Here is a 22,622-nt window from a genome sequence, read left to right as displayed (position 1 = left end):
CTCTCATGCTTTATCGCCTTGTTATACTTGAGCAGTTGTGATCATAATGTAAATTATTTATTTAGATGACACTTTCATCCAAAGCGACTCGCAGTTGATTAAACTAAGCAGGGGACAATTCCCCCTGGAGCAATGTGGGGTTATCAAAAACAGCTGTGTAGGTCTTATCATTGTACACTGGGGCTTGAACCACCAACCTTCAGGGTCCCAGTCATGTACCTTAGCCACTAGGCTACAGGCTGCCCATGTGATGATGTTCAATATGTCGCCTACATCCGCATAAATACACAAACCCTTAAATCAGAAAGCATGTGTCAGTGAGGTGAGTAGGTATATAGTGCGTAGGTCAACATCCAATGTGGAGGTCACTGTGCATCAGTATGCAATGAGGGGGTCAGTGTATGTTAATGTATAGAGAGTAGGTTGGTATGTAGGCAAGTGAGTCTCAGTCAGGTGCATAGGTCCGTAGGCTGTACCGTGCAGTTGGACAATCTCCTCGAGGTTGGTGAAGATGCGTTTGATGTCCACAGGGGGCAGTATGGCGTCTCTGGTCATCTTCTGATAGAAGACGCTGTCCATCACTTTCAGCATGCGCAGGTGAGCACGCTCAGTGTAGAACAGCTCTGTGGACACAGACAAACTTCATCAGCAAACACACTCACAGGTGCTTTCAGCACAATAGAAGAAAATTCTAGTCATGAAAGTTATTTTTGGTTCATACCGATAATTATACAACAATTCACAGCTGAAGTGCTTACCTGTATTGGTCCATTTTAAAAATAATTAGCTGTCTATCAATAGCTGTACCGGCACATTCAATGTAAATAATAGATATTATTATATATGGTATCCACTGCTAAATCAGTTTTTTTATTTCTCAGTAATGAAGCAGACACCAGATATGGTGATTCAGCCGAAAGCCCCACTGTATACCAGATCAGAAGAGTGGTTTGTAATGCATACAGATGATTAATTATCCCACAATTAGGCAAGCACAGAGCTGAATATTCATTAGTCTGACTGTCATCATAAAATGTGCTCATAATTCAAGGAGTTGCAATCACAGTTTTGCCTTAAAACTGACCTAAACCTGCCAGGGGCCAATATAAAACAAGGAATTTGTAGCAAAGACTTTAAGCACTCAAGATTTCCATACACGGCTCATACACTCTCTATTAAAATAACACAGGCAGGCATGAGCACACACACACACACATACACACACACACACACACACACACACACACATAAACCAAATAAACCACCGGTGGGTTCGCTGGGCATTAGGCTAAGCAGCGTAATTAAACCATGTTCTTAAACAGGTCATTAAAACAAATTGGACTCAATTTAACTCCAGCTTCAGTTTTTATTGATCAGTGAAGATTTAATCTGGGACCTGGAATGTGCAGCACAGTGGCTTGTGCATCTGAAATCAATAGTGGATTAAAGTGAAACTCCAGGAATCGCACACATATTACCTGTTGGGGTCTGGAGCCTGCTGTGACAATTCGTGGTGGGGCAGTTCCCACAGGCACCACAGGAGGCACTGTGTCTTTATGTTCCTCTAATGAGCCCTTCTTTAGAGTGTTACAGTAATGACGTCTTTTTGTAGGCCATCCCAACTGTTCTTTCTGCTAAGGGTTCCCTTGCTAGATTTTCGATGCTTTTTTCCCATAGCAATTTTGATGAATGTTTGATTAATGTTTTGTTAACCTTAGAGAAGCTTAAGAGACCTTCATATTTTACGAGTTAAATTGCATATGTGCTTTAAACTGAGCTATGCATGTGCTGTGCATAACATACAGTGCGGTGGGCACATACACAGACAAGCTCATTAGCAGCAGCTGCATAGGTGACACGGCTGAACTAACTGCACACCTGCTGCTCTCCATTCTCCCATCAAAGTGTTACGTGGCAGAGGACGGGTAGCTGGAGGAGAGGTTGTGGGTAAGCGCCCCAGCGGGACGCATTAATACCGCCGCCCGCCGCGCCGAAACGGCTACATCCGGTGGGCCGGCCCCCGGGAGACCGCCGCGTCACCTCGGGTTTGGCGAGCGCCTTTGATTAATGGCGCTCTGGCCCTGAACATAAAAGCCCAATCGAATTTGCGGAGTTACCTGTGGTTATGTCCGCGCCGTTAGATTATTGGTGGGGAATTAGATGCATGGGTAGTGGGACGGGCTGGCACATGGAGAGTGAGAGCAGGACATTTATCAGCCCAGCGGCTGCGACTGCAGGAGAGAGTCGCGCTGTCATCCCCTCCCACAAACCGCAGACAGACACGCTCACTGCCAGCAGCGAATTACCCAAAACACTCGCTGCCATAACAACCCTATTCCCTCATTTCAGCTTCTCTCAGTGTAAGGTGTGTAAGGAAGTGGCAAGACACATTCTGAATTTATCTCTATCAGTGTAGCTAGAGCTTTGTGCAGCTCTAAGAGGGGTTCCTGTGAATGAAGCTCTGTTGCTGTATTTGATTTAAACCTGACGCACCAGGGGAGTGTAATCTTTGGCCATTCAGTGACATTAATGGGCTGTCATGCATAAGAGAAAACCACCATTACTGCTCATTACTACTGACATAGAGGGTCCCTGCTGTACACGGAGCTCTGTGTGGCTGTGGGAGGGGTTCTGTTTGATGTGGGCAGAGCTGTGTGTGGATGTGGGTGGGGTTCTGTTTGATGTGGGCAGAGCTGTGTGTGGATGTGGGTGGGGTTCTGTTTAAGGTAGCAGAGCTGTGTGTGGATGTGGGTGGGGTTCTGTTTAAGGTAGCAGAGCTGTGTGTGGATGTGGGTGGGGTTCTGTTTAAGGTAGCAGAGCTGTGTGTGGATGTGGGTGGGGTTCTGTTTAAGGTAGCAGAGCTGTGTGTGGATGTGGGTGGGGTTCTGTTTAAGGTAGCAGAGCTGTGTGTGGATGTGGGTGGGGTTCTGTTTAAGGTAGCAGAGCTGTGTGTTGCCGTGATGGTCAGACCAGCCACTGCCAGGTCAGCTTTCTGAAACACAGCACGGTCAGTCTACAGCACCAAACACAGAACATACAAGCTCTCAGGTCAGCTTTCTGAAACACAGCACGGTCAGTCTTGCTTGCTTTGACATGACATCTACTTCTGCTTTATCAGTGAGTTTTAGTGTGACTGTAGAGTCTATTATGGGAACCACAACCTTTCTTGCATGTAGGGCATGTATAGACTGTACTTGGTGGAGCAGCTATGGGTGTGCTTCTCCTCTGGGACCTCCTTTGGCAGGCCTTAGTACTATCCCCTCATAATATTTTACCCCTTCAGGGCAAAACTGGAACCAGACCGATCAATACAAGGCAGCATGTTCCAAGTTTGAAAATGGAATTCCATATTTCCTAATTGCCTCGAGCTGGTTATTGTACCTCTTTTTCTGCCCCCCAGCAGAGCACTGCCCCAGATGGAGCTGCCCATATAGGACTTGGCATGGCAGGCAGTCCTCTGTATCGTGTGGCCAACCCAGTTCAACTATTGTTGTACGATTGTAGCATCCATACTCTTCACTTCACTCTTGAGTGAGCCACAAGTGCACAATTAAGATGTGTACAGATCTTAATTTAGTGACAGCATGAAGCCTGCCTCCACAATCACTCCGCTCTTGCCTTCCATCTCCTTGTGAAGCAGCTGGCTGACACAGAGAAGGAAGATGTTGAAAAGGACAGGTACAAGCACACATCCTTGCCTGACACACATGGAAAGCAAGTGGAAAGTAAGCTTTCAACTTTGCTCTAACTATTGCACTACTGCACTAGACGCACCACGACACCTTGTGGGCAGTGCCACACGCACACACAGTTTTGGGCTGATATTGGCATTGTACTATCCAATACCCTAGCAATTAATTGAGCGTCACCCAACCTCTATCTCTAGAATGATGACTCTTCACTGCACTGTTTCTTTCTGCAGACTTCTTTTAGCTGCCCTTACTGTAGCAAGGACAGTACTTCAGCAATGGTTTATTCCTGACTTACAGTGCCACTCATGTCTACCTGGGTGTCTCATATTTTATATATTGCTTCTCATGAACGATATTCAACTAGGTTAGAGGGAGCTATGAGTGAAACTATTAAGGCACAGACCAATGTATCATTGAAGATATGAGGGAGCCATTATGATAGCTGAATGTCTCTTCTTTTAATAACTCTTTCATTTTATATATTGCATTGCCTCTTCAACCTGACATATTGGAAACCAGTGATGCCATTTTATTCAATAAAAAGTTATCCAGGAAAAACAACCCAAAGTTCAGTGTCATAATAGGTGGAAGAGTGAGTTTGAGAATTTAGTGCAGTCGCATAATGGGAGTCCATATGTGAGTCATTTCCAGCTTCAGTACTCTGAGGTTAACGACCTGGGCATCTAGTATCAACACATCCTGTTTTACTCTTCTGCTAACATTGTATCGGCTGCGGTGCAACACCAGCCACATCTGCTGCGACCCAGCGTCGCCCAACCATCAGAGACGTGTCAATTCATTTCAAACGCCCCGCTGCTGAAATATTAATAAAACCGCTGAATATTAACACGGATTACCTGATGCCTCTGTTATCAACAAAAGAGGGTTCAGTCACTCAGCGACTTTGAATAATGCATAGTGTTTTTGCATTTTGTGCCAGTGCATTTGTATCTGTTTAAGCTCAATCATGAGATAGCACCTCAGAAAACAACAATGCCGGTGATTCTTGTAATCGCTGAATAATGCAGGGAATCTCTGTGTAGTGCACGAGGGACTGCTGTGTATAGTGTATAAGGGACTGATGTGTGTAATGTGTGTAGTGTATGAGGGACTGCTGAATGTAGTGTATGAGGGACTGCTGTGTGTAGTGTATGAGGGACTGCTGTGTGTAATGTGTGTAGTGTATGAGGGACTGCTGTGTGTAGTGTATGAGGGACTGCTGTGTGTAATGTGTGTAGTGTATAAGGGACTGCTGTGTGTAGTGTATAAGGGACTGCTATGTGTAGTGTATAAGGGACTGCTGTGTGTAGTGTATGAGGGACTGCTGTGTGTAGTGTATGAGTGACTGCTGTGTGTAGTATACACAGTGTAGCATCTCTATAGTTGCATTTAAGAGGACCATCTACCTCTTTGCCACCAGGCTTTAGCTGGACGGCCATATAGAATCTCCAGAGAACTGTCTTTATTCTCTCCACAAACGACTCACCGCTCACAGCCAACGATTGGATCTCCACAATCCCCCCACCCCTCGTTCTGCCACAGAAGTATGCGTCTCACAATTAAAACAAGTGGATGTTCAAGGTCACCAAGGGAGAACAAACTTCAGAGAAACAGATTGCAGTGATAATAGGAGCCGGCGTTTCTTTCTTTATTTCTTTAATGCCGTTGCCCTCCATTAGCCTCGGAAATTAAGACAGATAACTTATTAAACACCCCCGCCCCCCTCTTATGGGTAGCATGCTGGCCGGGCACATTCATACACGACCCCACTGACACAACCCCAACCGTCCGCGCAAAGAAATTAATGGCCATCCAGCCATAAATGTTCTTAAATAAATAATATGTGCAATATTTATGCTGAAAAAGTTGATAGCGTGGTTTGAATAGTAACTTACAGTGTGTGAAAAGCCGGCTTCAGCGTTTTTGCTCATGGTCATCAAAACAGTATTAATTAAGAGAGCGGAGCGGGAGGTTAGCGGAGCTTTTTAAAGCTTTACGTGCACCTGCTAGGCGGGGGGGGGGAGTTATTGCTTGGGGAGGTGGCCCCATTTGAACATTGTGTAGGGTACAAGGCCTGTAAGATTTATGGGGCATGTTCAACATTTAATACGTGTGGTCTGTGAGAAGCATACAATGTGTAGTGTAGAACCTGCACAGCTAGACCAATGAGGGAATAGCTGGAGGTGAAGGGACGACGTGTTCTTTCCTGGCTGTTTAGAAGTGAATGAAAAAAATTTGAATTATCAAACTCCGCACACGAACAGAGCACAATTATGTTTAGGAATATACTGGGTCTGTTGCCACGGGTCGGATATGGATTGACCTGCCCCATATCCCGCTTACAACTGGCCTGAAACAGATCAGTAAAGTTCTCCGTTCGTAAACGGGGCCGTTTTGAAAGCTTAGTGGTTACTCTCGTTCCACTCGTTCATCTGACTCCATTTTAAGATATACAATTTAGAAATTTGGGTTTGGAATTTACGCGAACCTCGGGAGTGATTACACTCGACTCGTACCTGCGCCACTATTACTCAATATATGTTCTCGCGATTTAACATTATTGCTGAATATCTCAGTTCGGTGTAGAACTCAGAGGCTGAGGGTCCAGTCAACACAATACATGCAACACAGTCATGATAGTTGCGAGCCCAGGTCGGCGCAGCATTAACTGGGCTCCTTAGAGCTAATTCGACAGGAACCGGCGCATTAACGCCCATGGGTTCCCTTCGCGTCCAATCACAAGAGCCATGCCTAACCAACCCTTTACGTTGGCAGAAACTTGCTGGCCTCACAGCTTAGAACTATCACATGGGTACCAAGCTCTCAGTTCGGTGTAGAACTCAGAGGCTGAGGGTCCAGTCAACACAATACATGCAACACAGTCATGATAGTTGTGAGCCCAGGTCGGCGTAGCATTAACTGGGCTCCTTAGAGATAAATTCGACAGGAACCGGCGCATTAACGCCCATGGGTTCCCTTCACGTCAAACCACAAGAGCCTTGCATAGCCGACCCTTTACGTTGGCAGAAAGTTGCTGGCCTCACAGCTTAGAACTATCACCTGTACCACGGGACTGCCGATCGGTCAGTCCTTGGTCCCCATTGTCCCCCTCAATATTCAGTTGTAATTTAGGCTGAAAAGGTACAAGATGAATTAGAGTCATGGAGATCACGCAAGTTACAAACAAAATAATTTATTTCCAGACGGGTATGCAGTTAGCGTATAATAAAACAGTCAATTACAGTCAATAGACAAATTAAAGATAAATAGAATAGAGTGAAATCTTACCCAGCCTGCTTTCGCTACACACATATACAAAGTATGCACAGTGTGGGAAATCGAGTGCGATCTTCCCTGATAGGCTCGTCTCCCTGGCTTTTATGCCAAATCATGTGTTTGATCCAGGCGGCAGTGCTATAAATTAGCCTGGTGGGGTTGTCGAATCTGGAATTTAGACCCCCACCGTTGGGGGTTGTTGTGTAGGGAAAATTAGATGATTACCAAGAGAGGACGTGTAGGTTTTCCCTTGAGTTATTGAAACTATGGTTTATTAAAATCCATTGGGTATGAAATGTATCTCATCTGATTCCTTGACTTTACTGGATCACATCCATACCAAACAGATTATCCTAATGTTTTGTTATGGTGCAGTTATCATGAAACCTCCCTCCTGTGTATCCATTTTACATGTAATTCCTGTTATTACAACACTGGGCATAATGCAATACACCCAGGATCACATGGGCAATGTTTACAATATTTTACCGGGTCTATTGACCATCTAAACAACAGTTTTGAGATTTTCATCCAAGAGAGTAGTCCCTGGGGTAATGACAGCAGTGCGCAAAGGAGGGCACTGTGGTACTGCCCGGAGTCTTTCCCCCTGGAAGTGACCAGGTGTGGGGTCATAAGTTTTTAGGCACATTCTTTTCCCAGGAGTTTTAATGGCCCACATGGCCTAATTGCCCGGGAACCGCTCATCCACCCACCATATATCTATTCTTCATCCTCTTGGCATCACTGGTCTGGAACTCCTCAAAAGGTACTTCAAACAGTATTGTCCTTTGTCCCTTTTGACACACACCAGAACCCCCACCTCACAAATGGCAGAGTCAACCCCCAGCTCCCAGGCTCCTCACAGATGGCTGTCACACTTTGCCCCCCTCCTACAGTAGGATGTGTGTGCCCTGTAAGGTACATTGTATATTAAATAGTGTGTATATGGGGCAACACTTTCTTTGAAGGACCCTACATAAGAGCTTTAGAACTCCTTCATCCTTCATAAGCACTACATAGCACATTCATAAGCACTATATAAGCATTCATAAGTACTTATGTCAATAACCGCAAATAGGCATATGATGTGTTATGCCAACATAGATGCAGCCAGTGACATTACCATGACATAACAATTAAATTACACAAGAACCTTATGTCATTTCACTTGGTAGAGTATATCATGGTAATATCACTTGCTGAATTGTAGTGCTTATGAATATGCCATGTAGTGCTGATGAAGGAGTTACATAGTTGTAGGACCCTTCAAATAAAGTGTTACAGCATATGGCAAGTATGGTGTATGAAACATGTAAGTCATGTGACAGTGCGTCACTCAGTGGCATGTAAGGTGAACATGGTGTGTGATAGTAAGGTGTATGTAGTGTGTGATAGTAAGGTGTATGTAGTGTGTGATAGTAAGGTGTATGTAGTGTGTGATAGATGTATGTAGTGTGTGATGGTATCGAAGGTGTATGTAGCGTGTGATGGGATCTAAGGTGTATGTACTGTGTGATAATAAGGTGTATGTAGTGTGTGATGGTATCTAAGGTGTATGTAGCGTGTGATGGGATCTAAGGTGTATGTAGTGTGTGATAATAAGGTGTATGTAGCGTGTGATGGGATCTAAGGTGTATGTAGTGTGTGATACCCCACAGTCTATCCTCTATGATTCCCTACGTCAATACTGCTGAAAATGACTACTCACTTCACCTAGTTGTTGGGTTTTTTTTTTAAGTTAACTAAATAAATCCAACTGAATTATCTCCCTGGAATCCAATTGGATCCTGCATCTCAACCCGTGCAACCACACTACAGTAGCCCTCCACAGATTGGTTCAGTCTGCACTGAATTGAACAGTGTGTTTTATGTCCCCAGTCTGAGACTCTGGTTATTTACAGCTTTGGTCACAGGCAGTAGCGGAGACAGGCTGATATAAGTTGGTTTCAAAGGGATTTATTGCATAATCTGTTGATAAAATAAAGTATGCTCCTTACAAATAACCATACAAACAAAAACAAAAAATGCCTTGATAAACAATTTCATAAACTTGTACTGGGTTTCAATGCAAGAGCAGAATGCTATTATAATAACTTATTTCCATTTATAACCTTTTATATATGACATTTATCAGATACAAATCTAACAGCATTTATAACGTTTCTCATATGCTGAAACAGGCGTGAAGCATTTTACACAGTAATATAAAAAACAAGCCTTATTAGATTAAACATAACTGCATTGAATAGAATCATACTAACTTTATAAAGATGTAATGGTGTTTATTTATGGAGTCCCATTTGTATAATGAGGAACTTGGTCCTGGTCTGCCAAGGTAATTACTACTCCATCAATTGTGTTTATTGAGCTAAAAACAACATATTTGAAGACACATTACCACCTTCCATCACCATGGCTACATCCATGCACATCTCAGGAACACCTGGCTGTGTTTTGACTGATCTTTCACTTGTTCCTCAGCCTGACACAGCTCTGCAGAAGCAACCCCTAAACACTATCTCCCACCCGACACAATCCAACCTGACACAATCCAACCCATACCAACTCCCCCACAAAGGGAAGCAAGCAGTAGCAGTACAGACCTTTGGCCCAAGCAGGTCAACTGCAAATTACACAACTCTTACCAACAAACAGGCAAACAACAAATTACACACAGCGGCAGTCTGAACCCAAGAGTATTAAGGCTTGAGCCGGAATGGGGGCTCCGTGTCTATAAATGCATATCTCTCCATGTGTTCATTAAGTCATTAAACACACGCTCCCCCGTCCCTGTGAGCGCCGGCTCCCCGGTCGAGCTTACGCCGCGCGGCAGCACAATATAAATGCTAATTTCATCCTGCAGCGCGGCAGAAGTGTTGAGCCGTTGCAGACGGACGCCTTCGCGCAAACCCGCTTTATTAAGCAGCGACGCTCCCCCGTCCCGCGCTGCGTTAAATTGCGGGTTACGAGGGCGAAGGCGACTCGTAAAAGCAGCCCTGCGGATTCAGGGATAGGCCCCGGCGTGCCAGCTCCCAGGGAGGGGAGTGGGCAGATCCAGTTAATTAAATGTTGGCCATAATGCCGGCCGGCCCTGCTGCTGATTTACGACTATAAATGGAGGCAAACTTTTATTTATTTCTAAATAACCTGTTATTAGCGGATTCCACTGAGAATACAATATACTGCTTTCCCAGTTGGCCTGGTTAACTGTTGACACATAAAAGCGTGGCGCGGACCCATCAATCATGCACATAGCGGCAGCGTCGATCGATAAAAAGCTGCGTTATCAACCAAACCAGCCCCAGCCCAGGAGGGGTTGGTCCTGACCCTGGGAGTCTGGGAGAGGAAGGCTTTATGCTAACTGACAGAATGAAGCCTGTCTGACAGCTCCATATTCCTGCTCAGCTTGTGCTATAGAGAACCCACACATTACTTACATCTATATAATATGTATCATATGTGTGTGTGTGTGTGTGTGTGTGTGTGTGTATGGGTGCATGAGTATGCGTGTGTGCACACGTGTGCATTCATGTCTGTCTCTGCGGGTGTGTGCATAAATGGGTTTCTCTGCAGTAGCCCAAATCTGCTCTTCCAAAATTTCAAAGGAGTCTAACTGGAGTGTTTTTGTCATCTAACTGTGGTCTTATTTGAAGTTTTAATGAGACATTTCTCTGTATTTTACTCTGGCTACAGCTCCATTAGAAACACTAACAGCAGCCTCAGCAGAAATGTGGAAGTTCAAACAGCCCCAAATCCTGACGGTCAGCTGTCCGGCTCCCACAAACTAAACACGGAGTGAGGCAGAGAGGGGACAGATCTGCGCAGGGATGACAGCTCCTGGTGACAGGCATCACTGTGATTAGACGACTGCTGCAGGGGGGGCCGGGGGCTGACTCTGGTCTCCAGGCCCCACTCAAAGCAGGTCACAGCCCAGCAGAGCACAGCCCAGTGCACACAGCCCAGAGCACACAGCCCAGCCCAGCACAGCACAGCACAGTCCAGCTCAGCCCAGCCCAGCCCAGCCCAGCACAGTCCAGCACAGTCCAGCTCAGCCCAGCCCAGCCCAGCCCAGTCCAGCCCAGCACAGTCCAGCACAGCCCAGAGCACACAGCCCAGCCCAGCCCAGCACAGCACAGCACAGTCCAGCTCAGCCCAGCCCAGCCCAGCCCAGTCCAGCCCAGCACAGTCCAGCACAGCCCAGAGCACACAGCCCAGCCCAGCCCAGCCCAGCACAGTCCACCCCACCCCAGCACAGCCCAGCCCAGCCCAGCCCAGCCCAGCACAGCACAGCACAGCGTACCCCGGCTGATGGGCTAGCAGGGAGAGTGGGTGCAGCTCTGCTTCAGTCAGAGGATTCAAATGTGTCATTACTGCAAGATGGCCGCAGGGGCCCTGCTCTCCTCTGCGCTATGAGAAGCGCTGTGATTTATCCCGTTCCAGTCCACCCGTAATCTGCCTGCCCTCTAAAAGATCAGTGACATCCCACCCACTGCCATTCCACCCGCTGAGACCACACTCAACCACCCCACCGACTGTCCTCATTTGTCCTGCTGGCTCATGTGTTAAACACCGCAGTTCGCCCACGATTAGCATTCTGATTACAGGCCTGCATTAGATTTCAGATTGAACATCTCTATTAGCCTACAAGCTAAAGAGGGGGGTTACTCACCAGGATGGTGGTGATGATGAGGGTGGTGTTGAAGAGTTTGTCTGTCATGTTTAAAGAGGGCAGTTTCTTCTCCATAAACAGGCCCAGCTCCGAATGCCACTGACCAATCTGCAGGGACACACACATACACACACACAGAGACACACGCACACAGTCACATAGACACACACACACACACACACACACACATTCACATGCACACACACAAACACTCAGTGTCAATAGCAGCACACTAACGATTCCTTTGTGTCTTGTATGTGTAGTCATTTTCAGATCCACTGTAAACTAGAACTCAATGAAGGAAATCATCTGCTGTACAGATTTCCTTGCTTTCACTATATATTTTTTTAAAACAATGTTGCAATTTATTAGAACAGTCGAAAAACTGTAGCATTTGGCAAAATATGCAATTTCGCAGAAACATATACAACAAAGGAATCGTCAAAATGATAGACACAAACAAAGAAATACCTTTGATCAAGCTGATAAAAATGAAGTGCTGTGTCAGAAGCATACATTAGGAGTCATTTATGGTGGGCTATGGAGAAGTTAAAATAATGCTCAGAAAAAGTCTATTCCATCAATGTTTCTTTGGTCATTTATGTTTGGTCATTAAATGTCATCCGCATCGCTGAAGATATATTTGGACAATAGTTCCTTAAGTGCTGTATCTAAGGCATACTGTATATCAGCAAAGATATAATAACTTTTATTGCTCCATTGCCATCAGCTTGCATATGGGGACAATGGTTGCAAACCTTCCAGTGTCATGCAGGAAAAAATATGTATTACTTTTCTAATAATAACTTTACTTGTATACCACTTTGAGCATACAGCATAAAGTGCTCTTTATTACATTACCTCCAGACATCCAAAAAGGTTTAGGCATATTCCTCCTTGGTCTTTAGGACATGAGAACATGGAGGAAGGGAAAACACAGACCTGCATGGCTTTGCCTCGTGTGCTTGCCTCAGACCAATATTATGTGCTTGCACTGTGATAGTCACCGCCATTGTCACAGATGATGATAAAGTCACTCTGAACTTGCGCAAAATTATGCTCTGCTTCAGTGAGCTGCTTGAGAAATCACTGGAGAAAAGCAATAAACCGTCCACACTGGAACTGAGGTCCCCTATAGCAACACGCATTGTGAGTCTGCCACCACACTGTCATGGGACAGCAGTTGCTTGTTTTTTGACATGTTTTTAATTAGATGTGTGAAGATCAGTCACAGACTAATTTGAGGTTTGTTTGTTGAATTTGTGGGTGTCTTTGCACACCTCTCCCATCTCTCCTGTTCACACGTCTTTATCTCGCTGGCTCTGATCCCTGCACTACTATTCAAGTTGCATACGATTTGTATACCCAGTAGTAGGCAAGTGGGCAGACTCACCTTCAATTTCCCATAATACAGAAGTTAGGACGCTGGGAGGACAGATGAGCTGGACACAGGGTGATACAAAAATTCTGGATGGTGCCAGTCTTTATTTACACTATTGAGTGTTTATGGAACGCGTGAGACAACAAATGGGCAAAATAAACCAAAGGTCCTCAGCCTTCACCCTCACGGGATTCGGACTAAAAATAATAAGTTAAAATAATAAAAGCAAATACAATTACTCACATGCAGCTTTTCAGCTGGCTGGCTTTTCTGCTGGCTTTCCAGCTGGCTGACGTCTCAGCTCTCTGCTCTCCTGTGGTTTCCCAGTCTTAGCCACCTACTGTGGAAAGAAGGACACTTTTAACCCCTGGACTGATTCATCACACCTTCCAGGGGTGTGTGCCTACTTAACCAGATGATGTGGTCCTGAGATTACCCAGCTTCCTTCCCACACACCAAGCCCAGCCACCACAGATTTCATCAGTTAAGAATTCAATTTGCCCATTGAATGAAATTATGAACAGAAGTACAAACAAGAACATGCACACCTACTGAGCAAAATTGTAATATATATTTAATGACAGTTTGAAATATGAGTTAGCAATTGAGAAAAACTGCAACTCAGTGAGTGACATTTGATTTAGAGGCAACAAACTGATTTCAGTAACTCGGTTGCATCCTAATCTTTTAAAGACAACACATTGCCTTCACTAATTCAATTTCAGCGTATTCATTGAGACACACAGCTTTCATTAGCTCAGTCAAACCCAGTTAATTTACACACACTGCTTTCATTCACTCAGGCTCATCCATTTAATTTAAACACACTGCTTTTATTCATTCAGTTACATGCTGCTCTCTCAAGGAAACTACATTTCACTACATCTCCACATCTGTGCCAATGCATTACAGTGCAGGCCAGTGTGTACATCACTGTGTTACTGCACAAAAAAGTGTGTATATCTCACTGGAGATAGACCATCAGCACAAAAAGGAACTTCACTATCTCTCCCACGGCTGTTAGCCACAGCATTGCCACAGTGCACACCTGTACTGCAAACTACCTTGTTGTAGGTATAGGTGACATGATCATTGCAGGTATAGACAACAGGATTTTTACAGGTATAGATGACAGGATTGTTGCAGATATACATGACAGAATTGTTGCAGGTATAGATGACAGGATTGTTGCAGGTATAGGTGACAGGTTTGTTACAGGTATAGTTGACAGGTATGTTGCAGCGAAGCATGACAGGTTTGTTGCAGTTATAGGTGATAGGTGTGTTGCAGGTATAGGTGACAGGTTTGTTGCTGGTGTTGGTGACAGGTTTGTTGCAGGTATAGTTGACAGGTTTGTTGCAGGAATGCACAACAGGTTTGTTGCAGGAATACGTGACAGGTTTGTTGAAATGCTCAACATATTTCAAGTGGATCACATCGCAGCAGCTGTGTATGTGTTTGTGGAGAGAGAAACCCTGTGAGAATTATTTCAGCTCTTAGCTCGTACTGTTTGTTTCCACTCAGAGCAAGCCTGGGAGGCATAGCAAGCAGGAGTTAATCAGGGCTTCAAATATACCAACATTCTCAGCACTGAACTCCTGATAGCCCAGCGGATTCCTGGAATCTGAGATTCTCCTGAGAGAACCATCAAAGCTGCTCATCTGGTCTTCCTCTGCAGCTTCATATAACCACACAAACATACACACACAGCACTTTCTATGACTGACAGTGTAACATGAGCAGTTATGTTTGTAATGTGGAATAATCATCTGTATTACAAACAGATGCTTAGCTTATTGATCATTTGAAAGCAATCAATGTGCTACTGCTCTTGGGAGAGTGTTATTGTACAGTGTATTACTGCTCTTGAGACACTTGCTTCTAAGTATTACAGACATGGAGCTACAAACCTTTATTTATGTTTATGACACGAAGCTATAACTCAAAAGGTCATCGAAAGTGTAAAAGTGAGAAAGTAATATCCACAGTAATTAGAACAGTGTGTACACAGGAACACAGCTTGGAAGACCTGTCAAAAGGGTGAAAAATCAATGTTAGCTAGATGTATTTGAATACAGCCATTTTAATTGACTAAAGAGCCCAGCTGGGCTGGGCTAAAGACCATGCCCACTCACCACCGCTGCTCCTAATAATCCAGTTTCATAGCCACCACACCATAAATAATGGCTCATTACTTATCCTCATTTGCTGGTTTGTTCAACTTTAGATGCACCACAGAAGAGTTCATTGTTTTCTTTTTTGGCAACGATGCAGCAAGTTCCCATCAGGGTCAAAGCAGTGACTCACCCTCTCTTATAAATGCATCTGAAAAACATCCTTTAATAAAGGGACAACCTCATTAAAGGGAAAGGCCACTGAAGAGACACCACAGGCCCTCATAAGCATCTCACATAGATTTGTCTAATTCTCCTTTAAAGGCTTAATTACAATGAAAACAAATCTATAAACTGTATTCATGAATTGCCAGTTACTGCCAGTCAGTGGACAGTTACTGTAGGAGACATGGGTACTGGACCTATCCCTCACTTTATTGTGCTCCAGTTAGATAATATCTTAAAACAATCTACAGCTGTGAATCTGAACAGTAATGATGACTGTAATCAGCTACAGCTGTGAATCTGGACAGTAATGATGACTGTAATCAGCTACAGCTGTGAATCTGGACAGTAATGATGACTGTAAACTGCTACAGCTGTGAATCTGGACAGTAATGATGACTGTAAACTGCTACAGATGTGAATCTGAACAGTAATGATGACTGTAAACTGCTTCAGCTGTGAATCTGGACAGTAATGATGACTGTAATCAGCTACAGCTGTGAATCTGGACAGTAATGATGACTACATTTTAAGGCACAAACATTACAGGGCATTTGTTTACAGTGAAAGATTGCTGTGATTGGCTATGAGGGGTATGGTAGCGAAGTGCAAAATATGGGAAAGGCTGCAAACATGTCCAACATGTTTCCTCAACCCTTTCTTTATTCAGCCGGTCAGTTTACATAAAATTATAAACCTCAATCTGGGGCCTCCCAATGTTCCCATGATGCCTTGCACATCTCTCTGGTTCGATTTTTACATTGAAACATACGATACATGTGAAGGTTCATTTCCTTTACATTTTGTAAGAAAAATCTTTTTTTTTATCATTAATGTGTCTGGACAAAAAGATACTCAGATGTTTTATATGTCATGCGTGAACCCCACTGCTGACTTGGGAGAGTGTAGACGTGCGCCATTCTCAGAAATATGTAACCATTACAGAGACACATGTGTAACCCAGTGATTTGAACAAACAAACAAACAGAGCAAAAGTCACCAAAGTTAACTATCCAAACACTGCTTACCTAGCCAACTAAAATACCGATACACAAAGCAAGTCACAGAGACAACAATTAAGGTTCACAGGGAGGTAGGGAGGGATGGGGAGTGGTGCTGTTTGAAGAGGTGTGTCTTCAGCTTGCGCTTGAAGGTGGGGAGAGATTCTATAGTTCTGACCTCAACGGGGAGTTCGTTCCACCACCGTGGAGCCAGAACAGACAGTACTCGTGAGCGTGAGGTGGAGGTTCTGAGAGGGGGAGGTGCCAAGCGGCCTGTGGAGGCTGAACGAAGAGGTCTGGCAGGGGTGTAGGGTCTGATGATTTTTTGCAGATAAGCTGGGGAAGACCCTTTAACTGCTTGGAAGGCTAGCACCAATGTTTTGAATTTGATGCGAGCCATGACAGGCAGCCAGTGGAGGGAAGTAAGCAGTGGGGTGACATGTGAGTATTTGGGAAGGTTGAAGACCAGACGAGCTGCTGCATTCTGGATGAGTTGGAGGGGTCTGATGGCGGACGCTGGGAGGCCAGCCAAGAGGGAATTGCAGTAGTCCAGGCGGGACAGAACCATCGCTTGGACCAGGAGCTGGGTCGAGTAGGGGGTGAGAAAGGGGCGGATTCTCCGTATGTTGTATAGGAAGAACCTGCAAGACCGGGTCACCGCCGCAATGTTCTCGGAAAGGGACAGTCTGCTGTCCATCACCACGCCGAGGTTCCTTGCACTGGGTGACGGCGTGAGTGTGGTATCCCCGAGGGAAATGGAGAGATCCAGATGGGGAGAGGTATTAGCAGGACACTGCAGTGGAAACTCCGGTTTCATCTTTTCTTTTGACAAAAGTTTTGTATGTGCCTTGCTAAGACTCGGTAAGCTAAAACTAAACTAAATTTTCATTGCTAGATCTCCACGTTAGTATGGTGGATTGTTTTAAGTAAATATGACCATCAGTACATGCTAACTGTGATGCGACGATGTTATGCTTAATTTTAATGGCTGCCGTAACTTGGATTGCAGTTTCCAATTAACAAAAGGACACTAAAGCCGACTTGGTGAAAACATACAGTAGAACCAAAATCCTCAATAATTGTTGCTTCCTAAAGTAGATGTCGATTTGCAATGTTTTATAGCTGTTCGCTTCTGACGCTTGCTATTATGCCGTGGAAATGTATAATGCAACTTAATGTTGGTTTCATGCGAGCAGAGATAAAATGAAAGAATTAATTGAACAAAGGTAACGTTAGCTATCTAACAGAATAAGTGGATTTTCTTGATGTTACTTATTGCCCGTAAGTACAGATATTTAATTTAGCTGACTGGATGATTAATGATTTATTCCAATACAAGTTCTGGTTCAAGAGATGCAAGAGCCAGCTAATTGCTTAAGTTAAAATACTGCTTGTAAACATTTTCGCAGAATATGACGATGTTTATCTTTTATAGCTTAAGACTGCGTAATTGGCTGTTGTTGTGTGATTCATAGGCTAACCAACTTACAAGTTAGAACATAGGCTAAAATAGGTCAATTCATTCCGAAGGCATTTTATAGGAAATTCATAGAATGTTGATTAGCCTACTCTCTATACTGTCGCCATACATGGTTATGGTCACCATTAGCAGAATGTTGAATATAATTTGAAAATATGTATTTGAATTGATATTTACATAAATGTATTGTGCTCAGCAGTACATTGTTGAATTTAGAGTGAGTGATTATGTTGTACAACAAACAGAATGGAGAAGAGCTGAACCTGTTTCTGTATAGGTCAGGTCTTTTGACCACGTCTTTTGATTCCGTCGAGGATCACGTCATTTGATTCCGTTGAGAACCACGTCTTTTGATTCCATCAAGAACTACCACAGGGACGATCCCGATTTCAATAGATGGCGAGCCACCCAACTTGGATTTCCAGGATTGCGGATCAACCTACTAGAACAGGAGTTTGACCACCATCGGCCTTGTGGTAGGACTGTGCCAGTCAGACTGAGTGGCACAGTGACACACATACGTGCACGTCATCCTGAGACATTCTCAGATTCAAAGAGCTCTTAGACAGAACTGACTTGACGAGATCTGACCCCAACGGGTCAGATTCGGATTCCACCTTCGACTTAAGACATTGGACACTTTAAAATTCATACGGAGAGACATTCACAACATTTTATTATTTTGGGCCTTTTATTATTTTCTGTATATTGTACATGTGTATATGTTGTTGCATAATTTACATACAAGGTTGCAAAGTAAAAGTGGTAACCTTGAAGTCACGTGTGGTTGTGGTTATTGTAGTTTACTTCATACCTTACTCCTTACGAACCTAGCTTATATCTAGAGCACCAACGTCATCCAGGGGTGGGTTACACATGCATGGGAACATTATTTGAATTCTTAAAGTACAGGAAGATATTGTTCCATGAAGATACCAAGATTTTCAGATTTCCTTTATTTCTGAGTAAATATGTAAGTATTAGTAAATATCACACATACAGTAACACCAAAATTGAGTTTTCCAATTACTCAATGAAGCAAGCCATCTCTTCATCCTTTAAATGTTACGGCAGTAAAAAGACTGGCACACCTGAGAATTATAGAAAAAATGTCAGTTTGGAAAAGCACTACATAACATGAAGAATAAAAGTTGTCGGAGCATGGGAGCATGGACATGAACATGAACTGAAGCGATACAGTTTATATTCCACACCAGAGACTGAGAATCAAAGCAGGCAGCTTTCTCCTCTCAACACTCATTTAAAAATGAAATTCAGAGACTCTGTGTTTGTGCTTATGTTCAAAACTGCCTTCAGTGATAAGACGTAAAATTAGAATTTTCTCACAGTCAACATTTGAAAAACTGCATTTCTGAAACTACCCAAATAAAAACAACAGTGCAATTTAACCCCTTAAGTCTCGCCCCCTTTTCTTAACACAAGCTTGAAAATTACATACCCAATATAAAAGTTACAATTCTTGAAGCCTTTTGACTACAGGCATAATCCTGTTATCTTCTGAAAGGTAGGCCTTTGGGGTTTGTTTTCGAGAATCAGAATATTACTGAAAGTTACAGAAGCTTGTACACAGTGGAAGTGGAAGCTTTTTTTCTCATTGAAAATATCTTCTCTTTTTGAGTGGATACAGATTATTGTGGCTTTTTAGAATTAGAAACTAGTTTGCAGTTTAAATGCTTTCAAGCGGTATATCCTTCTACCATAGTGATTGAAAATTGCACAAAAATGAGAAAAAACCCACACTGGCCCAGCCCTGGCCCTGACTTAAGGGGTTAAACCCCCACAATGCAGGGTATTGACTGCTTGGTACTGATGGTACTGCACTGACTGCCCTTGCAAGTTTAAAGTTTAACGGCTTTTCACTCCTACTGTCATTGTGTATCCACACTATTCCAGAGGGAGCCTATTTCTATAATTAGACTGTAAGTGAAGTTTAATAGATCATTCTAGAAAAGGAGAAGATGACAACAGCCAAACGCATCAAACAGGTCACCTACCTGCTCTCTCCCTCTCTCTCACCACACAAAAACACACACACACACACACACACACACAGACACGTGTGTGTGTGTGCATAATTAAATCTGTCTATATACTCACAAAAACTTGTACCTGCACAATACATTAAATATGGAAAGCTCTAAGCTTTATGTAGGCCTATATGTAGGCCTCTTGTCACCCCAACTGACTCCAAGCAACTGAGCAGAGCGGCCTACTCCAGCAGGTCAGAGCAGTGAAGGACTCAGCCCATCACCTGGTGACTGTAAACAATGGCGGGTGCGCTAGGTGCAGCATTAAAAGGGACGCTGGTGTAATGAGCTCCCCAGAGAAGGCTGTCTGCTGTCTGTTAGGAGCCTACAGGCAGGGCCCACACAGAAAGAGCCTTATTAATGTGCCTGTTTACATCCTACAGAGGTGACATTCACCAATGCCCTCTGTCTACCGTTTAGATTTTGTCTCCAGTAAATTAGCTTATGTTTTCTAATTTTAGATTTGGTGAAATCAGATGAGGCAATCATGAGCTGAAAATCAAGGTGCTCAAATGATACATTGCTTTTAAAAAAAGTTAAAGCATTACTTCATATACAGTACTTTGTCCCTCCATAATGTTTGGGACAAAGACTTCTGTAATTCTGTAATAAAGATATCACGTGTTTAAATAAAGGCCATTTGTATGCATTTTAGTTTCACTGTATATACATTACAGCAGTGTTTATACATATTTATACAGCAGCAAAAGACTTTATAAGTCTGAAAGATAAGTCTAATAAATACCTAATAAAGTGCTCACTGAGTGTATTTTGCTGCCCCAATTGTTACCTGTCCTTGTTAACCAAGCACATAAAACGACTCTGTACAGAGAGCTGGTCATCTGAGACGAGCTACCGGTTGGCTTTTGCCCTGTGTATTCCCCTCAGCTAATTTGTTCCATAAAAGGTTCCTCATTGATTGCATTTAACACTCTGTTAATCTCACTTATAAGGGCTGTGAGAACTGAGCTGAACAGTATTTTTTCTCAGTGATTGCAGGCTTTGGATGTGTTCATTAAAGTCATCAATACCAGGATACATTGCTTCCATTTTGCTTCATAGATCTTCAGTAGTTCTGCATATAACCTTCAGAGTTTGCACAGTTTATGATTCAGAAAATCTACTTGTCTACTTGTTTCCTGTTTGTGACCCTGAGAGGAGTATAATTTCTTTTTTGCCTACGTTTTCTTTGTATTTGTAGCACTTTATTTTCATAATTTTGGCATACATAAGCAAAATGAAGTTTGTATTGTAAATGTGTCTTGTGTCATTTAGGCCATTTTCAAGTTTCTGTGCTGCTCATCTCTGGAGTTATAAGCCTCAAAGTAGAACAGTGGCCGATGTTTGCCACCTGTGCAAAGGGGTTCATTACTGCATTTGTGGGAAACTGGAGTGAAATGAAATAATTTAATCTTAAATCAGCTTAATCTCAACTGAGTCATGCCTACTGGAAATACTGTACGACAGAAATGTGACCAAGGAAAACATGTGTGAAAGCGACCTGTGTAACCTTGATATAATGGTGATAGACAACTTTGTATCTTGGTGTGAAGAGATTTTTAAGATTAATGTCTCCAAAATTTAAGACATGTACAAGAAGTCATAGCCCTGCCCTACTCACCCACTACTCCAGGGGAAGGATGTTGACATTGTCACAGAATACACATACTTGGGCGCTGTTATTGATAATAATTTGCGTTTTGAGTCTATCAGTGTCTGTACTTTAAGAAAGATAAACTCTTTTTATGGTGTGCAATGCTCCTGTTTTATCATAATTCTTCTGAATCTGTATTGACTGTTTGTCTCGTTTGGTAGCCATAGACTACCTAATACAAACAGGCTGACAGGACAGGCCAAACTAGCCAATAAAGTAATAAAGTGATTGCCCTGATCACCCACTCCATAGGGAGGTCTTGCTCCCTTCTTTGGGCTGCTGTTTACGGTGCTAAAAACCAAAACAAGGAGGGCCAGCAACTCATTGGTTACAGTGGCTGAACAATACGTAATAATTTTGTACATTCTGAACCTTTAAATATACCACTGCATACTGAATCAGATAGCAGTGACTCTTCATTCTTTCCTGTATGTTTATTTTAATTGTATTTATTTAATGTGATGTTTCCTATGTTGTGTTTTGTCGTACATTGGGGTAATAAAGTTAAAAGTACATGTTGTCTTTGACAGGCCACACACACTGCACCTGCTGGTGAACTGCAGTGGAAGGAATGGCAGCAGATGTTCTGGCCAGGATTATGCTGGCCAGTATTATTACTTCATTTAGCAAGCTCGCTAAATAAATGTATGTACGTGGCTTAAGCTGAAAAGTAAAGGAAGCAAACGGTTATGATGTTGTAATTTTCCATTCTCCATTTATTTTAATTTTGGAAGTTATAATAGAAATCCGCCACCACCGGGTTCAGAAAATAAACAACCTATTTTATATGCATTATTCATGAGATTATTACTCAAACGCATAACAGTAATATCCCATTCATGAAATAAATATCATGCGCTCTCCCCGGTGCGCCATAGTCTTGTACTACACTACAAGCCCCATAAATCCAGAAAAATAGTGTAATTTCTGGAGGACTGAAAGCGGTATGATCATTACAGTGGCTCAGGTCCCAGAGGAAAGCAGATTGAGATGCACAAATGCAGAATAAAGGGCTTCTGAAGCCATGCTGTGCAGCTCTTTAGAAAGTGATTATGCGGTAACCCCCTTTGAATAAAACGCTT

General features: G+C 43.3%; 1 long non-coding RNA gene across 1 annotated transcript in view; it reads right to left on the bottom strand.

Annotated features, from left to right (window-relative positions):
• Window positions 1-482: 482 nt before the first annotated feature.
• The window catches only part of LOC133108553 (uncharacterized), a 179,645-nt gene continuing 157,505 nt past the window's right edge, over window positions 483-22,622 (bottom strand). Inside the window, exons 5-7 of the long non-coding RNA XR_009704671.1 lie at window positions 13,262-13,358; window positions 11,638-11,745; window positions 483-623 (exon numbers count right to left, since the gene is read on the bottom strand). This is a non-coding gene — a long non-coding RNA (uncharacterized LOC133108553). The remainder of the gene's footprint in view (window positions 624-11,637; window positions 11,746-13,261; window positions 13,359-22,622) is intronic.

The sequence above is a fragment of the Conger conger genome, chromosome 13, assembly GCF_963514075.1.
Source record: "Conger conger chromosome 13, fConCon1.1, whole genome shotgun sequence".
Classification (NCBI taxonomy): Eukaryota; Metazoa; Chordata; class Actinopteri; order Anguilliformes; family Congridae; genus Conger; species Conger conger.
Note: the sequence above shows the minus strand (reverse complement) of the source record. Positions and strands in the feature narration are given on the sequence as shown.